Genomic DNA, 20,453 nt, shown 5'->3' with positions numbered 1-20,453 from the left:
TTAAACTCAGCGCGATTTTGTAATTGAGGGTTCTATGGTTACCGTGGTTTGAACTTGGGGTTGTGTAGGTAACCTAAGGAGTTTTAAAATTTTAGAGTTTTTTCTTTGGAATGCTGTTTACAGTATTTTACTGCAATTATGTGTAGGTTAAGCTGCCATGCTATGAGGGGCATATCTATGCTGTCATAATCATCCGTGACTAGCATCTAACTTCGCTAGCATCCAGCATCCACGTGAGGTGTTTTGAACCCAGGTCCCATGTTACTGTGGTTTGAACTTGGGGCTGTGCAAGAAACTTAATTGGAGTTTTTGCAATTATAGAAATATTTCTTTGGAATTCTCTTTACAGTGCCTACAATTATTTGTAGGCTAAGCTGCTAATAGCCTATTAGGGGCATTTTTATGCTGTCATAATCATCCCGGACTTGCATCTAGCATTTGTCAGCATCCACATAAGGTTAAGGTGTCTTTGAACCCTGGTCCCATGTTAACAGAAGCCTAATCACCTCGTTTTGCTGCTAGCAGCTAGACAACACAGCTGTGGATGACAATAATAGAGATGCTTTACACATACTTTGCATTGGTTCCTATATCCATTCTAAATTTTGTGTATTAACAGAAAAGCTAAAATAAAATAATTGACATATATTTAGAAATGAATTTTTAATAATATTATTATATTCACTCTAAATTCTGTGTATTTTTCGTTTGTTTGTTGGTTAGGTAATGTGAGTTCTGAGATCATTGGCACACGTAACCTGTGGCTTGAGTAACTACCACCAAGGGCATCTAAGCTGTCAAAATTACTCAGGATCACACCCGGCTTGGGCCACACCAACCCTTCACATGGCTGGATTTTTGTCTATGGAATTTTGAACCGGTGATTTTTTCGCTATAGACTATTTTAACAAGACACTTTCAAAACATCTATTCTGTCCCGTGGTCATTCTAGATTATGTATTAGCAAAAAAATAAAACTCAAATACTTGACACTTGTTTAGAGATGATTTTTTAATAATATTATTATATTCGTTGTAAATTGTGTATTAATAAAAAAATAAAACTCAAATTTGTCATGTATTTAGAAATGAAATTTAATATTATTATTGTCACCATGTTCTTTAACACAATGAACTGCTATATTCCTAATTGTATTGATGCAGTTCAGTAGAAGCATCATCACGACAATGAAAGCTTTTAAAATACGTTTAGCAGTTTGTGCTTGCATGTGTTATGTGGTTTACTATTCACAGCCATAGTTTGATGGTAAACAATAAGCACCAAGTCATGAATGGATGATTGACTCATTTCTTTTACATCCTGTCTAATTAATATTACATTATTCCCATCTAATGCACAAGATGGTAACAAAAAAGGTGATTGTTAAAGTAAACAGAGCACAGTGACAATAAAATGCTGTTAGCACATGTATCTTGTACTTGTGATCTGCAGTGTTGTATGTGGCATGTGGGTTAATAAATATAGCCATAGCTTCATTTCTTATCTAGAAAGCATGTAGGAATTAAACAAAAAATAGATTGTTATTACAAATTTGATCGAATTGTTTTTTTTTCTTTAATTATTAACTGCATTCTCCAAGTTCTATTTTCACTCCATAGTTAGTTTATTTTCATTCCATAGTTCTTGGGGATGGTAGCCCAAAGCTAAGTTGTCCGTTATTAGCTTTTGGCCTTGAGTTATGCCATTGCAAGGTGTTATTATAGATTTGAGGCTAACCTTTTAAAAATATATATACTATTTTAGGGTTGGCCAGCTACAATCTCCAAGTTCCAGCTAACCTTTTTTTTCATAAATTATTATTATGGGTTTGCCAACTACAATCTCCAAGTTCTATTTTCATCTCCATAATTTTGGGGAACATTAAATGTTAGATTTTGGTCTTGATTTTTGTGTTATCTAAAATTTTGAATTATACAATGTGTTGGGCCTAACATTGATAGTTGTGTGCCATTTGAATTCTTGAATTATAAACAGTATTAATTTAAGGTCGACTTGTTTTTTTTGGGGTTTGTCAACTACATTCTCCAAGTTTTGCTTTCACCCCCAAGTTCTGAGGGATGATAGCTAAAAGCTAAGCTGTCTACTGTCAGATTTTGGCCTTGAATCATGTAGATACAACATGTATTACAGTTTTGAGGTTGATTTTTTTTTTTTATTCTCTTTTATATTTGGAAATGTTAACTACATTTTCCAAGTTCCATTTTCACTCCATAATTTTAAGAGAATGCTATCTGTTGTTAAATTTTGGTTTTGAATAATGTCCATAAAATGTATTATCTGAAATTATGAATTATACACACTAAGTTGACCCAACAAAGACAGTTGTGTCATTTGGATTTTCACATTATAAACACAGTTGAGCCCCACACCCAATGACTACACATCTTACTATATTATACAAATATCTGTACTGACTACCAACAGATATACAAATATATACATTGTCTCACATGATTGCCAGCTTGTATTTTAGATTTTCTATTCATGAACCTTTTGACTTGCAACAAGTTCAAAGTATATGTACTAATTTCCACATGACCACTAGCATATGCTATCTTATATACAAGTGCTTGTATTGTCTCACATGACTGCCAATTTGTATTTTAGATTTTCTATTCATGAATCTTTTGACTTGCAAGAAGTTCAAAGTATATGTACTAATTTCCACATGACTAACATATACTATCTTACATACAAGTGCTTGTATTGTCTCACATGATTGCCAACTTATAACTTATATTTTCTATTCTTAATTCCTTTCACCTACAACTAGATTTGAGCTTGGCCCCCCCAAACCATAAGTTTTGACTATGGACCACCATATTAGATATAGTGAAGTTTGTTGTTAAGAAACAAAATAGTACACTATCCTCTTCATGTTGCAACCCTCTAAACCATATTTATGAGATCTATCATATTATGGAAGCAACTCTACAAAGGAAAACAATATTATCTACATGTTGGATGTTGGATGTTGGATGGCTCTTGTATTATTGAACCACTATCATTAACACACACACACACACATCAATTCACTATTTAGAGAAAATATGTTAGATATTGTGAGTGGTATTATATTTTTACTTAGTTTTGGCAACCATTCTTGATACATGGGTTTTGGCCACCATTCTTGATACATGGGGCGATGATTTTGCATTGGCAGAGCTTAAGGCTAAGTCAATTTCATTCTTTTTAAGCATTTACATTCTCACCTTATCTTAGGCGCTGCATTAGTTGTTAAGACTCAATTCTATCAAATCTTATGCATAACAACAAGATGTGAAATAAATTGGGTATTCTTGACAACATTTTATTCTATAGGGTATTTGTCAATGCTAAGTTGCGTATGATAACAATCAATTTCAGTTGGTGCCATTGATAATTGTGCTTGCCAAAAATTATGGGTGGCTTTGAAGTCCAAGAAGAAAATGGCTTTAATTCTTTGTATAAATGGTTGACTATTTATTTCATTCTCATCCATGTTTAAGAATTAATAACAACAAATGTCATGCATAGATATGATCTTTAGGGTCTCTTGTGTCAAGAAATGGATGAAGTATTTCGTAGAATGGATATTTAGGATTTACCATCTCAATCAATTCATTGATACAAGTCTTTAGAATCTATCATGTCAAGCAATGGCTATGTACATGGATAAAGTGTATTCTTATATTGTTTAAATAGTTGTCAACAAAGACTTGTTGGGTTAGTGGATGTAGGGCATCATTATTGTCTTTATTAAGGTTCAAGTGTTTTTAAAACATGTTTTTGCTTGCATCAATGGTTGTCAACCTTGATGGGGTTATGCACAAAACCTAAGCAACTTTGGTGGAATAGATTTTCCTTAGTTATGACATTGGAGATGAAAGGATGCTTTGTAACACATGAGATGCTTCTACTACAAGCTACATCTTGCATTGAATAGTTGTTGCTTACTCATGTTAGATGAAAGAGAGAGGGAGAGAGAGAGAGAGAGAGAGAAAGAGAGAACTTTTGTTAATAATGAATAATTCCCTAAAGCTTTTATAGAACTTAAGTGATTAAAAAAAATATTGTTTGGCAAGTAAAAGCAACAAAATCTATATCACACCCATGTAAAATTTATAATAAAATACAAGAATGAACAGAATGTCTCTTAGGGTTTTGGAGCTTTGGCGATGGCGGCTTGCCTAGCGGCCTAGTTTCAAGACTTAACCGTGCACACACTCCCTACTGTCTATGAACCTATCCCTCTCGCACTCCGGCCACCCTCCTTTGTTCACGCCCACCCGATCCGTTAACGGCGCCCTGCATTGTTAACCTGTCTGACCCGACGTCTTTCAACTAATGGTTTTTCCCAGGGCCGTTATTGTTAGTTGTCGGTTAGCATGGATGGGGATATCGTTGATTATTCTGAGGACCCTTTTGCATTGGACCCCAATTGGTCGGTCTTCCCTTCGCATTTTCCGGCCTCCTCCATAAGCATTTCATTGGACATCTCTTCTACCCTAGCCGGTGCTCCTGGGGTTTACTTAGTGTTAGAATACCTAGTTTTTTCGCTTCTGGCTCAGCAACCTCACTTATTGATCGGTCCGTCCACTTCTTCGCTGTCATTCCCTGGCATTCTTGAGGCTGTATTTTATCCCTTTGACGCTGCGTTACCCCTGCTCACTCCGACTTCTTTACAATTTATTTCCTCCTACCTTGACCCTCCTGTGCCCCCTCTCCCTCTGCCCCCCTTCATCTTATCTCCCGGGGACTTCTCACACCCTCCATCCACAAACGCAGTCCTTTTTTCCGCCCCATCCGCTTGAACCCTCCGCTTCCATTCCCTCTTCACAGATACCTGACCCTCCCACCTCTGGCTGTTTTGCGGATTCATCCCCTCCCCACTCAGGTTTGTCTGGGGCTCCCCATTTGGTCACTGACTCGGTTCCTCCCCCCAACCCTTAGTTCCTCCCCCCTGCCCTCCGAGCAGACCCCCTACTGGTCCACCGGGTCAACCGCCTAAGAGATTCAAAGGGGTGAAGGCTGGTACGAAGAAGATCTCACTCACCTTTGGTGACGACATACATATGGGGGATGTGATGGATACCTCTGATCGTGTCTTGGTGGGTCGGGTCAGAGGTAGGGCATACTCGGCTGCGCGACTGAGACAATGGGTCTTGGATATTTGGGGGCAGGTCCTCACTGAATTACCATCGGTTGTTACACTTTCTCGAGGATGGTTTGCCCTCCGATTCCATCGACCTGATTTTATCCCATGGGTCCTATCAAAGCACTAGCACATCGAGATGGCGTCGGTACTGCTCAAATGATGGAGCCCTCTTTTCGATCCCGAGAGAGAACACCTTGGGGCTGGGCCTATTTGGGTTCGCTTGCCTGGATTACCCTTGCACTTTTGGTCGGAAGACGTTTTCAAATGGATTGGGAACACCCTTGGACGATACATGGATTATGATAAATCATATATGCTATCTGGAAATATGTCTATGGCATGTATACTGGTTCATCTTGACACCAGGGAAGGTCTGGAGGAAAATATGCAGTTGCATTGGCGGGACACTTGCAGGGTACAGATATTGGACTACGAGGGGGTGCCTTATCGCTGCCAGAGGTGTCATAAGATTGGACACCTATACAAAGACTGTCCACTCCTCGCATCCAGCTCTGCATTGGTTGCCCGATCTAATCATGTTGTTGGTAATTTTGCTGTTGACCAGCATGGTAAGGCACATGCTTGGCACGAGGTGGACCTGGAGCTGGACTCATAGGCGGTTCGTGGCGATCACATGGAGCAAGTTCGCCCCCATCCCCACATATCACTAGATCTCGTGCAACTGTGGCGACAAATGCCTCTGTTGTGGGTACTTTATCTTTACCTCCATCTCTCCCTTATTTATCATCTGTTTGTATTCCTTGTTCTACGAGTGGTGTTGTTGTACCTATTATTTGTACCCCTTCTGTTTTTTGCACTTTGGCCCCTTCTGCCCCCACTTTTTCCCCCACCCCCCTACCATTACTAGACTCCCGGATTCCCTCTCCCCTACGGATCCATCCTCTGAATCAAGTAGGGGTCACAATTACAACCTTCGGTCTCTGACCCACTTTACCTCGGGGGACGGTAGTGGCATTGGTATCACCCCCTCGGCCCCACATTCCAGAACCTCTCGGGGCAGACACTCTTTCATGTCAAAAGCCATATTCCAGGCTAGACTGGATGTGGCTCAAGGCCGGCAACAACCCATAGACAAGGTCCTTAGAGCATTGACCTCCCTTCCCACTGGTCTCCCATGAAGTGGATCTCCTTCAATTGTCGAGGTTTGGCTAGCCCAGCAAAGAAACTAGCTTTCCGACGGATGTTGGAATCAGAATTGGTGGACATTATTTTTCTACAAGAGACTCTTGCGGTCGACACTCAAATTATTCCCATCCTTGAGGCCATTTCCCCTGGTTGGCATTTTCTTGCACTGGATGCCCGTGGGTAGTCTGGTGGATTGGTATTGGGTCACAATCCCAGGTCCATTAGATTACTGAATTCCTGGGGTGGGGAAGGGTTCATTGGCGCTGATATTTACTCTACAGATGTAGGAAGGGAGATGAGGCTTATAAATATATATGGGCCCTGTATCAACAGGGTTCCATTTTGGCAGCAACTACTAAATTATGACTATATGCAAGCCGAGAACATCATAATAGGGGGGGACCTCAACTTCTCCCTTGGACACGCAAAATCTTGGGGAACAAATGCTCAATGTGACACATTATCAGATAAGATCAGGTCTCTACTGGAGAATCATCATGACCCGACTCTGACCCACTTGGCAAAATCGGAGGATAGGTGAAGCTACACTTGCCTAGAGATTGGATCATTTTCTGGTTAAGGAATCCTTGTTGGAACAATTACCCTTATATCGTCAATGGGTGGGATTTGGGGGATTGTCAGATCACATGCCCATCTATCTTGAAATTGCAGGTGGAGATCGTAAACCCAAGGCACCCTTTAAATCTACCTGGCTCAAAGATGATAGTTATATCCAGATGGTCACAAAGCATTGGAAGACCTGCACTCCCCATCTGGGACAATCGGCCTTTGCTGATTTTGCATATAAAATGCTAACCCTGAAACATAAGTCTATTGATTGGGCAAAGGACAAGAGGATCAAGGATGAGCAGATCCCGAGGGACACGAAACTGGAGCTTGAACACTTGGGGGATGAGAAAAGTCGAGGGTTTGATACCCCTGAGGCAAAAGAAAGACTCGTCAAATTAGAGCTGGAGTGGAATAGGATCTTGAAAGACCGAGAGGAAACATGGAGACTTCATAGTAGGGCTATCTGGTTATTGGAGGGTGATGAAAATACTAAGTTTTACCATCATGTAGCTAATGGGCGACAGGCTATCAATACCATTTGGCATCTGGTGGATGACGAAGGCACACAAGCTAATACTTTCCATCATTTGGCCAACCTTGGTATCTCCCATTTTGGTAGATTATTCCGAGCCCCCCCAGAGGCTAACCTAGCTGAGATCATCAGGGTTGCAGGACACTTCCCCAGATTTGTGGACCAAGATATAGGAGATGGATTACTCACTCCGGTAACCATGGGGGAATTAGAGGCCACTATCAAGTGGTTCAAGAGGGATAAGAGCCTAGGACCAGATGGCTAGTCGATTGAATTTTATATAGCATTTTTTGACATACTTGGGCATGAGCTTCTCCAGATCATTGAAGAGTGCCACACAAGTGGGCGGATGTATGACACATTTAACTCTACCTTTATTGCCCTTATCCCCAAGACTGATGATCCACAAACCTTTGATGATTACAGGCCTATATCCCTCTGCAATTGTATCTACAAGATTATTGCCAAGATTATTGCAAATCGCCTCAAACCCATATTATCTGATCACATATCTTTGGAGAAATTTGCATTCCTTGATCATCGTCACATTCATGAAGCTGTGGGAACTGCACAAGAGGCCCTCCACTCCATTAAATCCAAGAAACTCAAAGGGATGATTCTCAAGATTGATTTGGCTAAAGCCTTTGACCGAACCAGTTGGCTCTATATTCGAATGCTATTGACACATCTGGGCTTTCCTCTATCATTTATTCAATGGATTATGTGTTGCATATCCAATGTTTCTTATAGTGTGTTGATCAATGGATCGACATCCTCTTTCTTCCATGCTGAAAGGGGCCTTAGACAAGGATGCCCCCTCTCTCCTCTTCTCTTTCTATTGATCATGGAAGGTCTGAGCAGACTCATTACTGCAGATCAACGACAGGGCAGACAGGCTGGTATCAAGATTATCCACAATTGCACCCTCACTCACCTGCTATTTGTGGATGATATTCTCATATTTCTGAATGGTACACTAGGGGACTCCACTGCATTTGCTGCCTTTCGATTATTCTGTTTCACTACTGGTATGCAGTGCAACAATCATAAATCTACTCTATCAGCCATTGGTTGCACTCCTTATGAGATTGGCATGGAATTGCAACTTTTCCCCTTCACCAATTTATAGTTTGAGGAGGGCCTTAAATATCTGGGCTTCTGGTTAAAACCCACTAATTACCGGATTGCAGACTAGGTCTGGTTGGTGGCCAAAATTGAAAGAAGACTAAATATATGGCATCACAGATGGCTGTCCAGGGCGGGGAGACTGATACTCATAAAATCGGTCCTGGAGGCCACCCCGGTATACTGGATGTCACTGGCTTGGATTCCGAAGGGAATCATTTGTAGGATCCAACAACTGTGTTGTAGATTCCTCTGGAGGGGCAAACAAGATGGGCACATATTTGCCTGGATTAGCTAGGAAAAGACAATACTTCCTAAAAAATGGGGGGGATGGAGACTGTGGTGAAGTAAAATTATAAGTGCAGACACAAACAAATTCCTCTAGCCCGATGATGGGTCTAGCCACAACAGATACATTCTATGGAAAATTTCTTTAGGTTAGAATCAATTAAGAGGGCCTACCTCTTAGTAAGCTTATCCCGTTTGATGATGTCCTTGCTTGCTCGCTTCCTTCTTCAAGCACCTGAAACAAGTAAACAACAACAAACAACAACCATGATAATAGACAAATTTTAATTCAACTTACTTAACAAGTCAAGACACATTAAGCCATGAATATGTAAGATGACAAAACATGTCGGAAATCAATCGATAGTTGCATATATATTGATATCAAAGAGTGATTACAACCATTTTCTTGATGTTGCAGTTCTCCTCTGAAAAGTCGAGGTTCCCACACACTTTTGCTAGCATTCCATGATGGCCTCAATCCACAATAGTTTTAAGGCTCTTCCCTTTAGGCTTCAATCCAAACCAAATCACACCTCTCCCTCACACAACTAGATAGCTACAACTAGTAATAGCTTGCGGTCTACTCCAAACCAAAATAGCACTAGCACAACAACATTAACACTAGCTTGTGCTTAGGAAAAAGGGAGGTTTATATAGGATGAATGGATGGGAGATGGATCCTCTTTTCATGGGAGAAGGTCTTATCCCTTGAGGTAGTTCCATCATTATAGGGGAAAAGAGCCCAGACTGACATCCTCGACCCCATCTGGCCAAACCATTTACCAGACTTCCGTTACGAAGTTTCTAGAGCTGGAAGCTTCGACTCTTAATTTAAAAAAACTTTCCATAACAGGACTGGCGTGACTAGAACACAACTCAGTCGCTCTGGTCAGCACTAGGGATAGTGCTAATCTCTGCACATCGGCGCAGGGGAGAAAAAGGTCATTAGCACTAGTCTTGTAAATAAGGAAAAACAGAAGTTTCAGGGGAAATGGTGCAAAAGGGAATTGTTCTGCTCATGAAGAGGGACACAATGGGAGTTTCTTCATGAAGGGTAAGGATGTAGGGTTCACTGTAGAAGTCCTCCAGGATCAAGGAACGGGGAGTACAGGGACAATGACAAAATGCTGCGTAACAGATGCCCCCTAAAGCGTGAAGGCCAAACTAGAGTGAGGGATGAAATGCTTTATGAATCAGTGCAAGGAATTATAGGCTGTCGTTGGAAAACCTGCAAGCAAGTACAAATACATATACATAACTGAGAACTCTGTCAAATGATACATGAATCATTGCATAGGCGCAGCCATCCAGAGAATGATCATGTAAATGGATCCAGGTATGGGCGCAACGATCCGTCAAAGAGGATCATAATGAAACCAAGGTATGGTCGTATCCATCCAATAATGAGAAGGATCAAATATGACAACTCATGGTATGGTCACAACCATCCATCTAAAGAGACATGCATATCAACATAATCATGTCACATCACTTCGCAACCTGGAATTTTGTGATCTGAGCCCAGGGTCTTGTGCTCCAACACGACTTGATCAAAGTACAAATTCTAACATGTGAATAGATGTGTTGACGTCGAACATGCTAGAAAGTCACTTGATTACCAGTGAATGATGTAAACTGTTAACAAGTGCGAGAGAAATCACCAATAGTGACAATGGTCCTCAAGGTACTATCAGCATAATTCACATAATGTGAATAGAGGAACTGAAGTCGAACACCTGTGAAATCACTCGATCGAAAGCCAATGATGTGAACTTGTCGTCGAGTGCAAAGAACTTGCCATTAGGGCATGTAAGCTCTAAGGTACTGGAAGGGAGTCTCTTGGTCAACTTCCTGGATAATGAGTTGAAGTCGACGGAAAGCGACTGTGTCAAAGGAGGGCCATAATGTTTCCCACATCATCGACACGAGACGAAAGGATGCAAAATGATTTTGGATGATACAGAGAATCAGAAGCAAATGTAACTGCGGAAGGACAACTCTTGAACATATCGGTGACACATATTGGAAGTTTGGCAGCTTTTGGATCCATGGGATCGGTGGTCATGATGACGTGGCAGAGATCAAATGGAAGGAAAAAATGAATGGTCCAACCCAGGAAGGTCAACGATACAAAGGAGGATATCCCAACCTGACACGAAGCAAAGAGTGTTATGTTCAAGAGTGAGTGGCCGACACAACTGATAGATTTCCAAATTTCCCCCCACCATTTCTAGCAAGTACCCCAATTATTTTTTAATTGCAAGCTTGAAAGGGATAGCATATGCTTGCATTGTAAGTTCATCCTTCAGATGAATCCGACCTAGTAGGTTTAACGAGCCCTAGGAAGGAGAAGCTCACGTTCGTCATGGTGACGAATCCGATGTCGTTTAATATTTTAACGAGTCCGACAAAAGTGTAACTCGATATATTTTTCATGTTTAGAGAGTTTGAAAAAGACACGAAAAAGAAAACTCCACATGGTCTCTTTTCGTACGTTTGTGTCTCTCGAGCTTGAAAAGATAGAAAATGGTACTTGAGAGAACCGCTTGACCGTTTCAATCATGGAGTACCTTTTTCGTAAATAGTGCCTCCTAGCCCGAAAAAGGGGTAAACTTATATTGGGCACATGACGTTTCACATCCGTTAATGATTTCGAAACGACAAGGGCTCGACCATCTTTTCGCTTTTAAAGGGTCAGAAAAGAGTTGAAAGTGGACCCCCCATTTTATTTTCTTTTGCGAGTCAAAAGGGAAAAATACTTGGCCATTTTTTCATATGAGTTTTACGAGTCAGAAAAGAGCTTAAAGTTGACTCGTCCTGGAGGAACGAGTAGTATAAAGGGTAGAAACTGGTTCCGGCAATGGTGGAACTACTCAAAACATGTAATGGTCAAGAGGTTGGCTAATAAAACCACTCATCGTTGTGATCCCTCAGGAAAGGAAAAACAACGAAGTGAAAGCATATGATCGGCCAAAGAGATGGTGGCGATGGAATGAAACAACCAAGGCTCTTCAGAAATTAGTTGATAAAAAGGGCAATCACGGGATGTAAATAAGGCATGAGTTCATTTTTACACAAGCTTGAACCATGGAGAACTCTGCTTGGATTCGGTTTCATGTTTACACAAGCTCAAAACGAAAAAATATGCTTGCTATAAGTTCACATGCCCCCAACATAATGACTCGAACGAGGTACATGCCCCCCAAGCTTCATTTCATTCAGTTAGGTGAATGGAATGAAGGTTCATTTTCTAGATCCAGGAAAGACTCTACTGGGATTTTACGAGATCTTAATCAAAGACTCGATTTGGGAAAGCGAGTTGCTTCATTTTTTAATGAGGGTGACACAGTAAAATAACTATCCTCGAGACCCTTGTTTCATTTTTTAACGAGCTTCACACAAGACAAAGAACTATGCTTACACATCTTGATTCATTTTTTAACGAGGTTGACACAAGACCAAGAACTATTCTCATACATCTGCTAGCATTCCATGATGGTCTCAATCCACAATAGTTTTAAGGCTCTTCCATTTAGGCTTCACTCCAAACCAAATCACACCTCTCCCTCACAAAACTAGATAGCTACAACTAGTAATAACTTGCTGTCTACTACAAACCAAAATAGCACTAGCACACCAACATTAACACTAGCTTGTGCTTGGGAAGAAGGGAGGTTTATATAGGATGAATGGATGGGAGATGGATCCTCTTCTCATGGGAGAATGTCTTATCCCTTGAGGTAGTTTCATCATTATAGGGGAAAGGAGCCCAAACTGACATCTTCAACCCCATCCGGCCAAACCGTTTACCAGACTTTCGTTACGAAGCTTCTAGAGCTGGAAGCTTCAGCTCTTAATTTAAAATTTTTTTCTATAACAGGACCGGTGCGACTGGAACACAACTCATTCACTCCAGTCAGGGCTAGGAATAGTGCTAATCTCTACACATCGGCGCGAGGGAGACAAAGGTCATTAGCGCTGACCTTGTAAACAGGGAAAAACAGAAGTTTCAGGGGAAATGGTGCAAAAGGGAATTTTCCTGCTCATGAAGAGGGACACAATGGGAGTTTTTTCATGAAGGGTAAGCATGTAGGATTCACTGTAGAGGTCCTCCAGGATCAAGGAACGGGGAGTACAGGGACAGTGACAAAATGTTGTGTAACAGGGACTGAAAAGACTAGAAACATTTTCTTGTGCTCTGGTAGCCAAGATGGGATGGAATGTGCTCTCTTCAAGAAACCTTTGGGTTGATGTTGTTTATCAGAAATACATCTCTCCCCTCCGTCTTCTTGACTAGCTCAAGCTCCCTACTTGGGAATAAGACTAATATATTGTTGGGTTGTGTTATATTCTTTCCACGACTAGCCCACGTAGTTAAACGAGGGATTAGAGGGGGGGCGAAGCCCCCCCTTCATTGCGCCGATTACGTAGCGAGTGGGGGGTGCGGGTCACAGGGGGTTTGAGGGGTGTAGGTAAAATTTTTGGTTTTGGACCCTATGTTAGGTAGGGCGGACCGACCTATGGTTTTGTGCATGATTTTCGCACATAGTTTTGGACGCGATGGTTTTCGGTCCATGGTTTTGGACGCGATGGTTTTCGGTCCATGGTATTGGATGCTTCAACATGTATAAATATGTATTGTAACGTTGAAAGGAAAATAATGAAAAATCAAGCTGGTAGTCATGGTTTTGGGATCCAGGAGAAAATCTCTGTGTATATGTGTTCTATGTGTTATGCTCTCGCATTGTTTATTTTCTGTGTTTTAGAATTCATATGCAAGTAATTCTGTATGGGGTTAAAACCTACATTTTGTATCAGAGAAGATTTACAAGTGGGTATGTGTTTAACCTATTTGAAGGTGCAGTCAGTTGGATGAGTAAGAAACAATCTTTAGTGGCACTATCAACTACAAAGGCAGAACATGGTAGCCACTCATGCAAGCAAGGAAGCAGTTTGGTTGCAGAGATTGTGTTCAAGTATGGGGTTAGTACAGGGAGCTATAATGATAGATTGTGACAACCAAAGTGCAATTTTCTTGGCAAAGAACCCTGCATATCATTCAAAGACAAAGCACATTGATGTTCAATATCACTTTGTGAGGGATATGATAGAAGACAAAAAGGTGTTGCTAGTAAAAGTGGACACTTTGAAGAATACTACAGATGCATTGACAAAATATGTGAGCTCTGAGAAGTTCTTTTGGTGTAGAGAAACAATGGGCGTTGCAGGGCTAGATAAATGACTAAGCTCTCTTGTGGCCCCTTGTGGAAAGAAAACAACAAGTGGGAGAATGTTGGGTTGTGTTATATTCTTTCCACGACTAGCCCACATAGTTAAACGGGGGGTTAGAGGGGGGGCAGAGCCCCCCCTTTGTTGCGCCGATTGCGTAGCAGGGGGGGTCACAAGGGGGTTTGAGGGGTGCAGGTAACCCCACTCTATAGGGTCCAGGGCAGCGCCCCAGAAACTTTTGGTTTTGGACCCTATGTTAGGTTGGGCGGACACACCTATGGTTTTGTGCATGATTTTCGCACATGGTTTTGGACGCGATGGTTTTCAGTCCATGGTTTTGGACGCGATGGTTTTTGGTCCATGATATTGGATGCTTTGGCATGCATAAATATGTATTGTAACATTGAAAGGAAAATAATGAAAAATCAAGCTGGTAGTCCCAATTTTGGGATCCAGGGGAAAATCTCTGTGTATATGTGTTTTATGTGTTATGCTCTCTCATTGTTTACTTTCTGTGTTTTAGAATTCGTATGCAGGTAATTTCTGTACGGGGTTAAAACCGACATATATCAACTGTCTGGAGGGTGGTTCTCAATACAATGTCTTATGTCAGGGATGGATTGACTTGGAAGATTGGAAACGACATATTAGTATGTATTGGAATGGACCCATGGATCGGATGTGGGAATGCACATCTATTGCCACAATAGCTGATACAACATCTCTCAGATGCTGGCTACACCAATTTGGCCCATATAGAAGATCATGAGCATACTGATTTATTCAGGCATGCATGGGAAGATTCTGATACTCTGGGCATCCCCCCCCACTGGCAGGATAATTGGCATATCTATATTAATGCATTGAAGGAATCACATGTTAGGGTATCTGATGGGGATGATGTACTAAATTGGTCTTTCTCACCAAATGGGAAATACTCCCCAAAATTTGGATACCTCCATATCTTTTCAGGTCATAGACCTTTCGTTATGGACTGGTGGTGGATTGTACTATGGAAGCTGAAGGGAAATACCCAGGCTAAACTTTTTATGTGGTGTATCCTCTAGAACAAGGTCCCTACAACAGACAATCTACATAAATGTACCTTTCATGGACCATCTTGGTGCGTACTGTGCAAATAGGAAATGGAAACCATTGATCACCTTTTCCTACTCTGCCCTACTACCACCTCCATTTGGTCAGAGGTTACTGCTCAGCTACAAATTCAAAACTTTTGGTAGGGCCCGGAGATTCGGGTGGCATGGCATCATTGGTGGTCAAATGCTCATACTCACAGGAGTTAGAACCTACCTGTAATGATCTGTTGGTGCATCTGGCTATAGAGGAATAATATTATATTCACAGACACTGCTCCTCGATGGGCACATGCCATCACTCACCTCATCTCAACATATCACAGCTTACCGAAGGAAGCCCATGAACCACCTGCACGCAACATCTCTGCTGAAATCATAGACTATGATACCCCATGGGCTTATTTTGATGGATCGATGCAACAACATGGCTGTGGAGGAGGCATACTCCTCCATATCTCACACTACCATTTCTTTAAGATTCAGATGGGTTTGGGGGAGGGGCAAATAACTTTGCAGAATTTATTTCCCTTCGTCATTTATTATACTTTTCTCTTGTTAAAGGATGTAATCGATTGCAGATATTTGGTGACTCACAGATCATTATTAAATGGTTTAATCAATAATTTGTTTGTCACACACACACACTTCGTCATATATTGGATGATGCATTGAGATTGTGATCACACTTTGACACTATTTCTTGTCATCACTTATACAGGGAGCACAACAAAGTTTCCAACCTGCTATCCAAAAAATCCTCGCACCAACAAAGGGGGTCTGGTTGATCAGAGAACAACGAGACCTGGACACTTACAGTTACTACCACAAACCATTCATGGATGAGCTATATTGACAGGGCATTGGGCCCTGATTTCTGAGTATTTTTGGCACAATTTTGATGTAATTATTTGAATTATAGCATATATTATGTCTATATATTACTGAACATTTCATATGTAATTATTCACAACAGTCTCCCTTAGATGGGATTGACATATTTTTGAGACAGAACAATACAAATAGTGGCTTAGACCACTGTCGCTCTCTTAGGCATTGTGAGCGAATGAATTTGACTGTGATCGTGCGACTGTGGAGCATAACAAATCCAAACCCTCGATCGCTCCCTATAAAATGATATGCGAGCAACTATGATGCCCTAGTCGCTCCCTGAGCCACTGCATGCGTGCGGTTATGGTCAGATCAACCCAGATCTGCCTCAGAGCATCAATTTCTCCCTTCAAGTTATGCTGTGAGTGACTATGATGCCCTAGTCGCTCCCTTAGCCTCTTTGTGCGTGCGACTATGGTTGGATCTACCCAGATATTATCTCGGACCCTAGTCGCACCCTTCAGGTAGTCATGCGAGCGACTGTGCCTTCACAGTCACACTTTGAAACATGACAAGTGAGTCATTGTAGTCAAATTTGTCGAGAGCTGTGCATGCGACCGAAAAACAAAAACCCTAGACACATGTGAGCCTCATACTAGAAACTTCGAACCCTGAGCGAACTTCTTTCGACGAACCTGAGTGAACCAAAAACACAGACGAGTAGAGAAGAAGATGCTTGATAATGATATTCAAATGAGCTTGAGGTCTCTTCTATTTATATGCTTTCATGAGGGTCCACTTGATGTTGAGGCTGACCTGTCCAATTGTACATGTGTATAGGGTCGACCTAGTCCAATGTACATGAGTGGGTTCATAAATTCAAAAATCAACTTCTACTTGTCCAAATGAGGTGATCTTTAGGTCGATTTTGGTCCTCTCGAAAAGATGAACTCAATGCAATCATCATCTCTATCTATGAGCTATCTAAGGTGGAATTTGACCCTAGTTGCATAAAATAACAAGAGAGAGAGAGAGAGAGTCTTTTGGTTATGAGGGGTGTATATATCGTCAAATTCACCCAAGAATCACCCTTGATTCATATACACTCACTTAGGGGGTTTTGATCTTAGTGAGCATGAAGATCCTAGATTGGTATTTTATCCAAAAAATCAGGGACTACCCATCATATATGCATTATTCAAGCCCATATATCAACCCTATTATACAAAAATTCAATGATGTACATATATATGAACCACAAGTTGTCATTTAAAAAAGAAACAATATTATATGCCTCTAACCATAAACAAAGGAAATTCACTAGAAGAAAATTAATGGGGAGATCAATGTGATGATCTATCGCAGGCAAGTTGGTGAAAAATACTGTAACATTATCTTCACTAGAGTTGTCCATGAATTCCAAGAAATCCAACCTTGATTAGGGATGGTCCTCATATATGCATTGTTTAAGGGCCAATATTTGAACACTATCAAATATAGCTTTGATCATGTCCATATATATGAATCACCAGATATTGTTCTAATAAGAAATTATGTATTTCTTTAACTACAAACAAAGAACATTCATTAGAAGAAAAAGGAAGAGGAGATCATCGTGATGTTCTAACTAGGTATTATCTTGATACATAGGCAAGTTAATAAAAAAAAGTTATAACATTATCTTAATTGGTGTTGTCTATGAATTCCTAGGAAGTCCAACTTTGATTATGGATGGTCCTTATCAATGGTATTAATGCTTCTCCATGTTGAGCCTCTTTTGTGCTATCATATTGACAAGGGACATATATGTTTTCCTTGGCATGTTATAAAATGTTACACACTACCATTTGAAAACTAAATTCTTGGATCTTGGAGTTGGATATGAATCACAATTGCCTCAAATAATCTATATTGCTTTTCAAATTGGTGCAGGGGCAAGTGTAAAATGTTATCTTTGTTGGTACTTAGTCTATCAAGGGAATTCTAAGCTATTTTCGAAGCCCATCTTTGGGGAGAGTGATGATGTAGTTGAAACAATTATCCTTGGTTCTTAAGAAACTCTAAGTTCAAGGTGCACATAACATTTGCAATATCAATAAGAATCCACTATAACTTCATTGTCCCAATATCTTGTTGGGTTTGTTGAAATTGATGGAGGACTGCTTAAAGAAAAAAATTCAATATAGGAAGGAGTTGGGAGTGATCATTTGAGATATGTAGACTTAGAGAAACTCTGATGAGAATGTAACAATTCATCAACTAACTATAATATTAGGTTTTTCCTCATGGAGATTGACAGTATAATAAAAAATTTCAATGGAATCATAGCAAACTATGGTTCATGCCTTATTCTATGCTATTAATAAATTGAAACATGGTTTCCTCCCATAAAAAGACTTAAGATCAATAAGGTAAACGTAAAACACTACCCCTATTCCATTTCATTATCCATGCCCCTTTCTTCTCATCTATGCAATTCTAATGAGAATGTAACAATTCATCAACTAGCTATAATATGAGGTTTTTCCTCAAGGAGATTGAGGATATAATCAAAATTTTCAATGGAATGAGAACAAACTAAGACTTATGCCTTATTTTATGTTAATAATAAATTGAAACATGGTTGTCTTTATGATGTTGTTCATCGTAATTTCCATACGACACCTTAGTGCATTCCATACATCAAGGATCACCCTTCAAAGTGGAGACTTATTCTCTTCTATTTATAAGGGATATTAGATGAATGATTCACAATCTCCTTGTGCATTGTTGTAATGATCAACTTCAATATAAAAGTGATTGAAGTGATTAATGTTCTTTTATTTTCTAGTAAAGGATTTACCACCAAAGGATGTAAGATGCTAAAGAGATAAAGATCGGTAGAGTTGTATATTTTCCATATAGTAGTAATGAAAAGAGGAAAGGGTTTGTCAATGATATCAAGTTGATTTTCCATTTAAGAAAATGAAGGAGGTAATGAGGGTAATGAGGAGTAAGAGCATTGAGTATACAAGAACTCGTTAAACTCTAAAGGTCGTGATGCTTGAAACTAATGTGCCCAAGGGGTGATTTAAAGATGCACTAAAGCACTAGGGAACATTGAAGCAATGCCAAGGAGCAATGTATTTACATAATAACCACTAAACCCATCACTTGATTAGGAAAATAACTTGAAAACTAAACCACAATAAATCCTTGAAATAAAAGTAAGCCTGCCAATAACATGAGAAAACGAGGAAGAATTAGCTACTAAAATCCATAGATTCACTTGGAAATGATGGAGTTTGGAATGCAAAAGTTGTTACTTATGAAAAAAGCTTTTTGAATAAGACCAACACTAAGGAAAAAATGATATTGAAAAATTACTATAATAACATAATCATAAAATAAGATTAATCACTATCAAAATTCATTATTTCAATTAAAAATAGTGAAATTTAAAATGAAACAATTACTAATAATAATTTTTTTTTTTTAAATAAAACCAACCCAAAAAATATTACAAAATTATTACAATAATATAATCATAATATCAATAATATAACTAAAAAATATCCATCTATTTTAAATAAAAAGAAATAAAAATCTAAGGACTACCTCATTTTTTGTAATTTTCTACCAACAAATTGAGAAAAATTTAACACCTTCAAAACATGCACTTTATGAATCCCATTGGTCACGTATTGAGATTCATAACTCAACATGATTTGCATGATGGAAATGCATGCACAATCTCAAACCACAATGTACTTAAGTCTATCCTTCATTACTCGTACAAACCACTTTTTCACAAGAGATGTAATATTAATATACCATGATTATTGATAACATTGGTGTAATTTACAACCTAAAACATAAAACTTAACATTATGAAATTTGTTTAAATATGATGTTGTCCAAACTCCTATGACACCTCTATGACCTTTTTTAGATTCGAAAACGTTATTCATGAACATCATTCGTGGGAGTCATATCAATTATATGTACCATTTCTATTTTGATTTTTTGAAATTTAACACATTATTCTAAGTCCATGTATATATTTTTTATACATATCGAAAGCAGAGTGTTTCCAAAATTTATTAATTTTTTTTTTATAAAATTAAATATTAAATTTATTTTTTAGAAATTGAAAATTAATTTTTGAATTTTGAAAATTTGAATTTCTAATTTTTGATCTCTAGATGTTAATTTTATGTGGTTAAAATCAATTTACTAACATTAAAAATTGTTTAAAAAAAATCTCTAATCACCACGTGTCCTCATAAATTGAAATTGTTTAAGACTTTTCCTCTATTTTCTCAATAAAAGACTATCAAATACAATTAATTATGTAAAAGATTTTTCCCAAAATTAATATTTTCTTTCCATTCATTATCATACTTATTTTTAACAATAAATATTTATTAACATATAATCATTCCTTGCTTGCTTTGTATTAATTGTTGTACTATTTCTAATAACCATGTTTTTTTTC

This window comes from Pinus tabuliformis, chromosome 7 (genome assembly GCF_031772625.1).
Source record: "Pinus tabuliformis cultivar Carrire ecotype Pingquan chromosome 7, CPIR1, whole genome shotgun sequence".
Taxonomy (NCBI): Eukaryota; Viridiplantae; Streptophyta; class Pinopsida; order Pinales; family Pinaceae; genus Pinus; species Pinus tabuliformis.
This window is presented reverse-complemented; position numbering follows the sequence as displayed.